The sequence below is a fragment of the Schistocerca gregaria genome, chromosome 2, assembly GCF_023897955.1.
Source record: "Schistocerca gregaria isolate iqSchGreg1 chromosome 2, iqSchGreg1.2, whole genome shotgun sequence".
NCBI classification, from domain to species: domain Eukaryota; kingdom Metazoa; phylum Arthropoda; class Insecta; order Orthoptera; family Acrididae; genus Schistocerca; species Schistocerca gregaria.
In genome coordinates, this window is record NC_064921.1 from 852,901,230 (window position 1) to 852,908,675 (window position 7,446).

The 7,446-nt window shown below is 44.2% G+C and overlaps 1 protein-coding gene across 1 annotated transcript in view; it reads right to left on the reverse strand.

Annotated features, from left to right (window-relative positions):
- The window catches only part of LOC126336008 (uncharacterized), a 1,808,067-nt gene extending 1,802,949 nt beyond the window's left edge, over positions 1–5,118 (reverse strand). Inside the window, exon 1 of the mRNA XM_049999486.1 lies at positions 4,787–5,118. The gene's annotated coding sequence lies outside the window, so the exon portion shown is untranslated. The remainder of the gene's footprint in view (positions 1–4,786) is intronic.
- Between the last annotated feature and the right edge of the window lie 2,328 nt (positions 5,119–7,446).

The following is a 7,446-nucleotide window of genomic DNA, read 5'->3' on the forward strand; positions in this document are numbered from 1 at the left end:
AAAAGTACTGGTCTGGGCCGCCATTTCTTCCAAAGGAATCATTGGCCCATTTTTCAGATCCGAAACGATTACTGCATCACGCTATCTGGACATACTTCGTGCATTTGTGGCGGTAGAAACTGCCTTAGACGACACTGCGAACACCTCGTGGTTTATGCAAGATGGTGCCCGGCCACATCGCACGGCCGACGTCTTTAATTTCCTGAATGAATATTTCGATGATCGTGTGATTGCTTTGGGCTATCCGAAACATACAGGAGGCGGCGTGGATTGGCCTCCCTACTCGCCAGACATGAACCCCTGTGACTTCTTTCTGTGGGGACACTTGAAAGACCAGGTGTACCGCCAGAATCCAGAAACAATTGAACAGCTGAAGCAGTACATCTCATCTGCATGTGAAGCCATTCCGCCAGACACTTTGTCAAAGGTTTCGGGTAGTTTCATTCAGAGACTACGCCATATTATTGCTACGCATGGTGGATATGTGGAAAATTTCGTACTATAGAGTTTCCCAGACCGCAGCGCCATCTGTTGTTGACAATTGTAACTACTGTAATTTCGAAAGTTTGTCTGCCTGAAAATGTACTGTTGTCCCAATTATATTGCAACAAACGGTGTATTTCTATCGCTGCTCGTTTAGTTTGTATTGCCGTTTCAAATATACCGGTCATTTTTGAAACCCCCTGTAGGAATTAGTGCAGAATAATTACGATAGCTACTACTCACTTTTTCCTTCGATCAAATACCTACTCCTGAAGGATCTCTCTGTTATTACCTACGCGCGTAGGATTTCTTTCCTGATCTCATTTCGTCTTCCGGTATGTACTACGCATTGTGAATTCGAATTAAATGTTGTTATTGTAGACCACCTGCGTGCTATGATGGAACAAAATACTAAGTTTTGGTAATCTGTAATTGAAATATAATTTGTGGTTCGTATCAGTGTGTGGACATCGGTGTCCTCTTTTTTCCAGTGAATTAATCTCTAAATTCCTTGAATAGTGTGTCAGTTACTATTTTTTTAAAAAAAGAGGATTCAAACACAATGTTAATTATTAGGCACGAGTGTCTAGTTGGTGAACCTGCATGTGACATGAAAGAATTTCATGTACCAGGGATGCACAGTATTAACATTTTTAACCTTAGTTACGAGTCCTTTGTGGATTCATATTTTAATATTCACCTGAAGATAGGACATTTGTCCTGAAACCGGGTACTGATTTTCTTTTCAGAAATAAATAGTTTTTACGAGTATAGCACATTTTGTTCAAATAGTTCAGATGGCTCTGAGCACTATGGGGTCATCAGTCCCCTAGAACTTAGAACTACTTAAACCTAACTAACCTAAGGATATCACACACATCCATGCCGAGGCAGGATTCGAACCAGCGGCCGTAGCGGTCCCGCGGTTCCGGACTGCAGCGCCTAGAACCGCACGGCCAACGCGGCCGGCGCACATATTGTCATTGACAATGTATAACTGTTGTGGATGTCGCGAGAAGAGAGACGTGTCCCTTTAGTTGCTCCATCGGTGTGACATATCTAAAAGCAAACATTCTGCAACAATCAACCGAAAGATTCCGGCAGGAGGTTGGAGCGTTATGGTCTGAAGAACGTTTTCGTGGTATTCCTTTGTTGATCTCGTGATAGTTAAAGTCACAACGGATCAACACAAGTATACGTCTATTTTTGGGGACCATGTCCATCCCCCCACTCAGTGGCCGCGCGGTTCTAGGCGCTTCAGTCTGGAAACACGCGACCACTACGGTCGCAGGTTCGAATCCTGCCTCGGGCATGGATGTGTGTGATGTCCTTAGGTTAGTTAGGTTTAAGTAGTTCTAAGTTCTAGGGGACTGATGACCTCAGATGTTGTTCTATAGTGCTCAGAGTCATTTGAACCTACACGCAGTTTATTTTACCTCGGCGCGATGACGCCTACCAGCAGGACACAGCAACGTGTCACTCAGCTCACAGTGTACATATGTGGTTAGGATGCTTTTACAGTATTGTCCTGACAGCCAAACTCTCCAGTAGAGAATCTGTTGGACCTCCTCGAGCGGCTGTTCGCGCAATGGAACCTCAACCGAGAAACCTACTTCAGCTGGCCACGGCACTGGAGTCGGTATGGCTTCACACCACTGTCGGTGCTTTCCAGAAGCTCACTGTTTCTCTTCCTGGACGTCTCGCAAAAAGTGATCAGTAGGACATTTGACTGGTGGTCACATTAATCTGACTGGACATTGTATTTATGTTGTATTACTCACAGCCTTGTAGACGATCTTTGCTCTTCTACTAAAACTTACAAAATTTTGTTCATTTAGCGACGCTCGAGAGATACAGTGGCTGAAATTCATTTGGTAATAAAACTGAATAACTCGTAAGTGGTCTTTTGAATAAAATTTAAAAAAGCTTATTGGCTGCAGAAGGACTATTCAGTGTCTCCTCAAATAATATTTTCTTAAATACTGAGAATTTTATGCCTTTTGCCGGCCGTTGTGGCCGAGCGGTTCTAGGCCCTACAGTTTGGAACCGCACGACCTCTACGGCCGCAGGTTTGAATCCTCCCTCGGGCATGGATATGTGTGATGATGTCCTTAGGTTAGTTAGGTTTAAGTAGTTCTAAATTCTAGGGGACTAATGACCGCAGCTGTTGAGCCCCATAGTGCTCAGAGCCATTTTTTTATTATGCATTTTGGCTTGGAACTTTCATTTCTTGCTGCGCAAAATATTGTCACGCAGCTTAACGTTGGCCAAGTCAGAAGATCTAACTGAAATAATAACAGTCCCCCAAGTGCTGCTGCATTATTAGGCATTCCGGGAAGCAGGTAATTGCAACAATAGTTCTCAACGAACTCCCGGCATGCTGGAGTAATTATGGGTCAGGTACCTCTGTTGATCAGTACGATGAAAAACCAACCAAAGTTGCGAATTTCACTCTTCTTATTCACTCGATGACTAGTTTTGGGCCGGGACCTATTTTCGAGTCATCATAACAGATAGTCAAATTTGAATTTCCGAAAAAGCAAAAACAAAGACAAAAATGCGCAAACGAAGGGTTACAGCGCATTTTTGACTTTGTTTTTGCATTTTTGAAAATATCAATTTGACTATCTGTTACTATGATTCGAAAATGGATCCTGGTTCGAAACTAGTCACCAAATGGATGTTAAAAAAGGGAGATTTGTTACTTTGGCTGGTTTTTTGTTCTGATAATACTTCTCGAGATCACAGAAGCAAGGAAAATGAAAATCCGTCTAACAGCAATCCGTTATACTGATGTCAAACCTACAATCAAGAAAGCTCGTTACATGACTGAAACCGTGAATACCATGTTCTTCAGCGACTTAGGGGCAGACACCTACAGGCAATACAACCTGACCTTACGTCATATGGCGTCCATCATTCGTTTGAGGCTAGGACACGAATGTTAGCCGGCAGCGGTGGGCTAGCGGTTCTAGGCGCTTCAGTCCGGAACCGCGCGACTGCACCGGTCGCAGGTTCGAATCCTGCCTCGGGCATGGATGTGTGTGATGTCTTTAGGTTTGTTAGATTTAAGTAGTTCTAACTTCTAGGGGACTGATGACCTCAGAAGTTAAAGTCCCATAGTGCTCAGAGCCATTTGAACCACTTTTCCTTCATCCTAGACACTTTCATTGCAAGCATGAACTCATATATCCTCATCCTCTTAGCGTACTGTTCTGCGCCACTATCAACTACATTCAAACTAGTTTCCTGTATACCCTTCCTTCACTGGAGAGGTTACAATTTTGGTTACCATCATGTAACGATTTATTATATCTTCAGCCTTCAGTCAGTTCGCCATTCTTCCTTAATGCAGTATACACATTGGTTGGTTGTATGGTCATTCATGCCCTGTGACAGTAAAGTTTAACTCAGTATTATTTTAAGAAATGTTTCTCACACGTCTGACCAATAATTCTAATGTTCAACACGCAAAAAAACTACAGTTGTAGGGTACGTATCGTTTAAGGAGCAGTGTTCTATAGCATTATAGGATACATCAAAATTCCAAAGAAAGAAAATAACAATTCCGACTCAGAATCGACTTCTCGAACTCTAGTATTCTGCCACAAAACTCCAACAACTGCACTAATTGGGCACCGAAGCATTGAATGAAGACACTTTTCATGTTTATGGATACAGTGTTGGCGTCCATTAACAACCGAAAATATTCGCGGGACGAAGTTTTGTAACGGACATTCTTGCACTGCCAGTATGGAAGGAATAGCGTTGTGCCGTCCGAATGCGTGAATTCCGAATCACCCTATAAATGTAGACTCGAACTATCTCTAATAAGATACTCTACATGAGACTATTGTAATAATAACGTGCGTAATGTACCGTGAGTTCCTTATTACACTGTGCTATCCATAAGGCGATGCTAGCAGAGTCATTCTACTTTAAGTGAGAATTTGTACATTGATACTTATTGTTGGCTGTATCGTCACTGTTGCCTAAAGCAGAAATAAATAAACACATTAAAAAATACGCCTCTACACTGGAGCAAACACTTGAAGCTTCTTTAATATCATGGTTGTTGTATGATGCGTTAAGGAATATCTAATTTCGTAAAATTTATGTTCGCATTTGTCCGAAATGTTTGTGTCAGCTTGTTGAGCACGGGGTCATAAGTGCTGCATTTTAACGGTCGAAATCGACGTGATCTTTCATTCAGTTTTCAAACACTTCAAAACTCACGGAGTGACACAAGCATTGAAAACAGAAATGCGGTCAGAACTACCAATTATGCATGATGGATACTCACCAGTTTTGCAGAAGTCATCCAAAAATCACTTTTCGGAAGAGGAGAAATTGTTCGGCTAGCACCTTGCGAATTTTTGCAACAGACGCCGTTCCTCTTGAAACTGGTGTGGAGTGAATGTAAACACTAAGCGGGAACCGTAAATAATTTCGATCGGGAGCTGCTGCTCGTCGTACGACCGACCAAGCAACCGACGGGTTCGGAAGAACGCAGGAGAATCGCGATAAAAGGTGGGCGTGCCGAGTCGGGGACGCGCCGGTTCGCGGGACGCGGCGGCAGCGGCGCAACGCTTCCGTCCAGTTGCGACCGCGCGCGGCCGAAGTCACTGCGGGACTGCCGAGACGCGACGCGCAGCTGTCACGCTCAGCTGGCCGTGCCGCGACGCGAGCGCCGCCGCGGGCCCGGCCGCAACTACGGCCGCGGCGTCGTGAATCATGCGGCGCTGCATTCTCGCGGCAGCGGGGGAGGCGGCCGGCCGCGGTGACGTCACAGCAAGGTAGAGTCGAGCCCCCTCGCTATTACGAAGTCAGCTCCGCGTTCTTCTCGAGGTCACCGTGCCGCGTGGAGTACACAGAGCGCCGGCGCGCGCTGACGATGTGAGGCAGTGGCTTCCAACCTGCAGGCCGCATACAGCCGAAAGCAAGTATCAATGATGCCCCAGGAGTCGGCACCTATTACATGATACGGTGGCTGTCCAGAAAGTAAGTTACGATTGATCGCGAAATAAAAATCACAGTGAGAATCAGAAATATTTCGTTTGTAACAGTTAGCTACACCTTTCAGCTACTTCTCTACGTAGTCGCCGTTCTGACAGGCTTTTGTCGTAGCGTTGTACCAACTTTCCAATACCGTCATCATAGAAGGCAGCCGCCAGTGCTTTCCGCCAATTCTCTACATTGGCCTAAAGCTCGTTGTCTGTGCCAAAATGTTGTATTCATAGCCAGCGGTTCGATTGAGTAGAGATGAAACTCAGTGGGAGACAATTACGCTCCGTATTGTGGGTAACCAAACATTTCCAATTGAGACGATGCAGGAACATCTTCATTGCCCCTGCAGAATGAGGCTGAGAATTGTCTTGAAGAAGAAACCGCACGACAGTTATGTAATGTTGGTTGCATAGCTTCAGAGGAAAACTCTCACCAGGCCCTCGAACTTGGCGGGAGACACTATTTTCTATAACATCTTTACGCGCTCACTAATAGCTCAGGAATGAAAAGAGCGACATAATTCTACCTAGAGTCATACTAGAGACACTGCCCAACACATCTTTGCAAAGCTTTATTGGATTTTCATAGTCGTTTCCATTTCGCGACCGATCGTAACTTACTTTCTGGACAGCCCTCGTACATAAAATTCCATTTCAAGTTACATTAAATACAGAAAACTTACATCATCCAGTGAGGTTATTCACAAAAGGGCAATCTACCCGACAGCCCATAAGCAGGCCTGCTGAGATACCTCCTACACAGACTGAGCAGAATTGCAATGGACAAAGGTAGTACTAAACATAATCAGTTACACAGAAACTGGCTACAAAATAAACGTGGTGGACAAAGTAAAGCCGAGCGGTATTAGCCGTTGTCGCTAGGACAATTTAGGTTAAGTAGTGTGTAAGCTTAGGGACTGATAACCTTAGTAGTTAAGTCCCATAAGATTTCACACACATTTGAACATTTTTGACAAACTAAACCGCAAAATAGAAATGCATCTGACACAGAACACACACAACAGTATCGCAACAAAACACACCAGCAACAACCACACAACAGAGAACACACAGGGTACAGAAGATGAAGAAACAACAAACAACAAGAAAATGTGCCACCCCTTGACGTCTGAAAACAAAATAACGCACAGATGCACACAGATGAGGAAACATCACGTGGAAACAAGGTATAAACGTGGCATGTGAAATAAACAACTGAGTAGATTAAAAACACCTGACATCACCATGAATAAATTCAACAAAGTACGCATATAACAGGTAATGTGCTAAGCCTATTGTCTGTGTACATCGGGCAGACAACTAGAAATTTCAGGATAAGACGCTAGAACATTTAAGAGCACTGAAAAGTGACAGCACACATTCCAAGTTTGCAGTCCACCTCATCAAAAACAACCACACCTCAGCGGCATACAAACAGATCTCCAATTCCTAAAAAAATTGTTCAAATGGCTCTGAGCACTATGGGTCTTAACACCGGAGATCATCAGTCCCCTAGAACTTAGAACTACTTAAATCTAACTAATCTAAGGACATCACACACATCCATGCCCGGGGCATGATTCGAATTTGCGACCGAAGCGGTCGCGCGATTCAGGACAGAAGCGCCTAGAACCATCCAAATCCTAAAACACAGTAACTGTCTGTACCAATTTTTAACAAGAGAAGAAAATTACCACCTACATATAGTTATCAATGACCAGGCGGTACTATCTAACAAAACGCCATTCAGCACTCTAAATAAATAATCCGATAACACACACACACACACACACATACATACACACACACAGAGAGAGAGAGAGAGAGAGAGAGAGAGAGAGATAGAGAGAGAGAGGGTTGAGGGGGCGGGGGAGAATGGAAATAAACGGAACCCCGAACCGAAACAAAACAAACCAACGATAGTCGGAAGCGCACCAGAGAGGCAAATTTGTGCGAT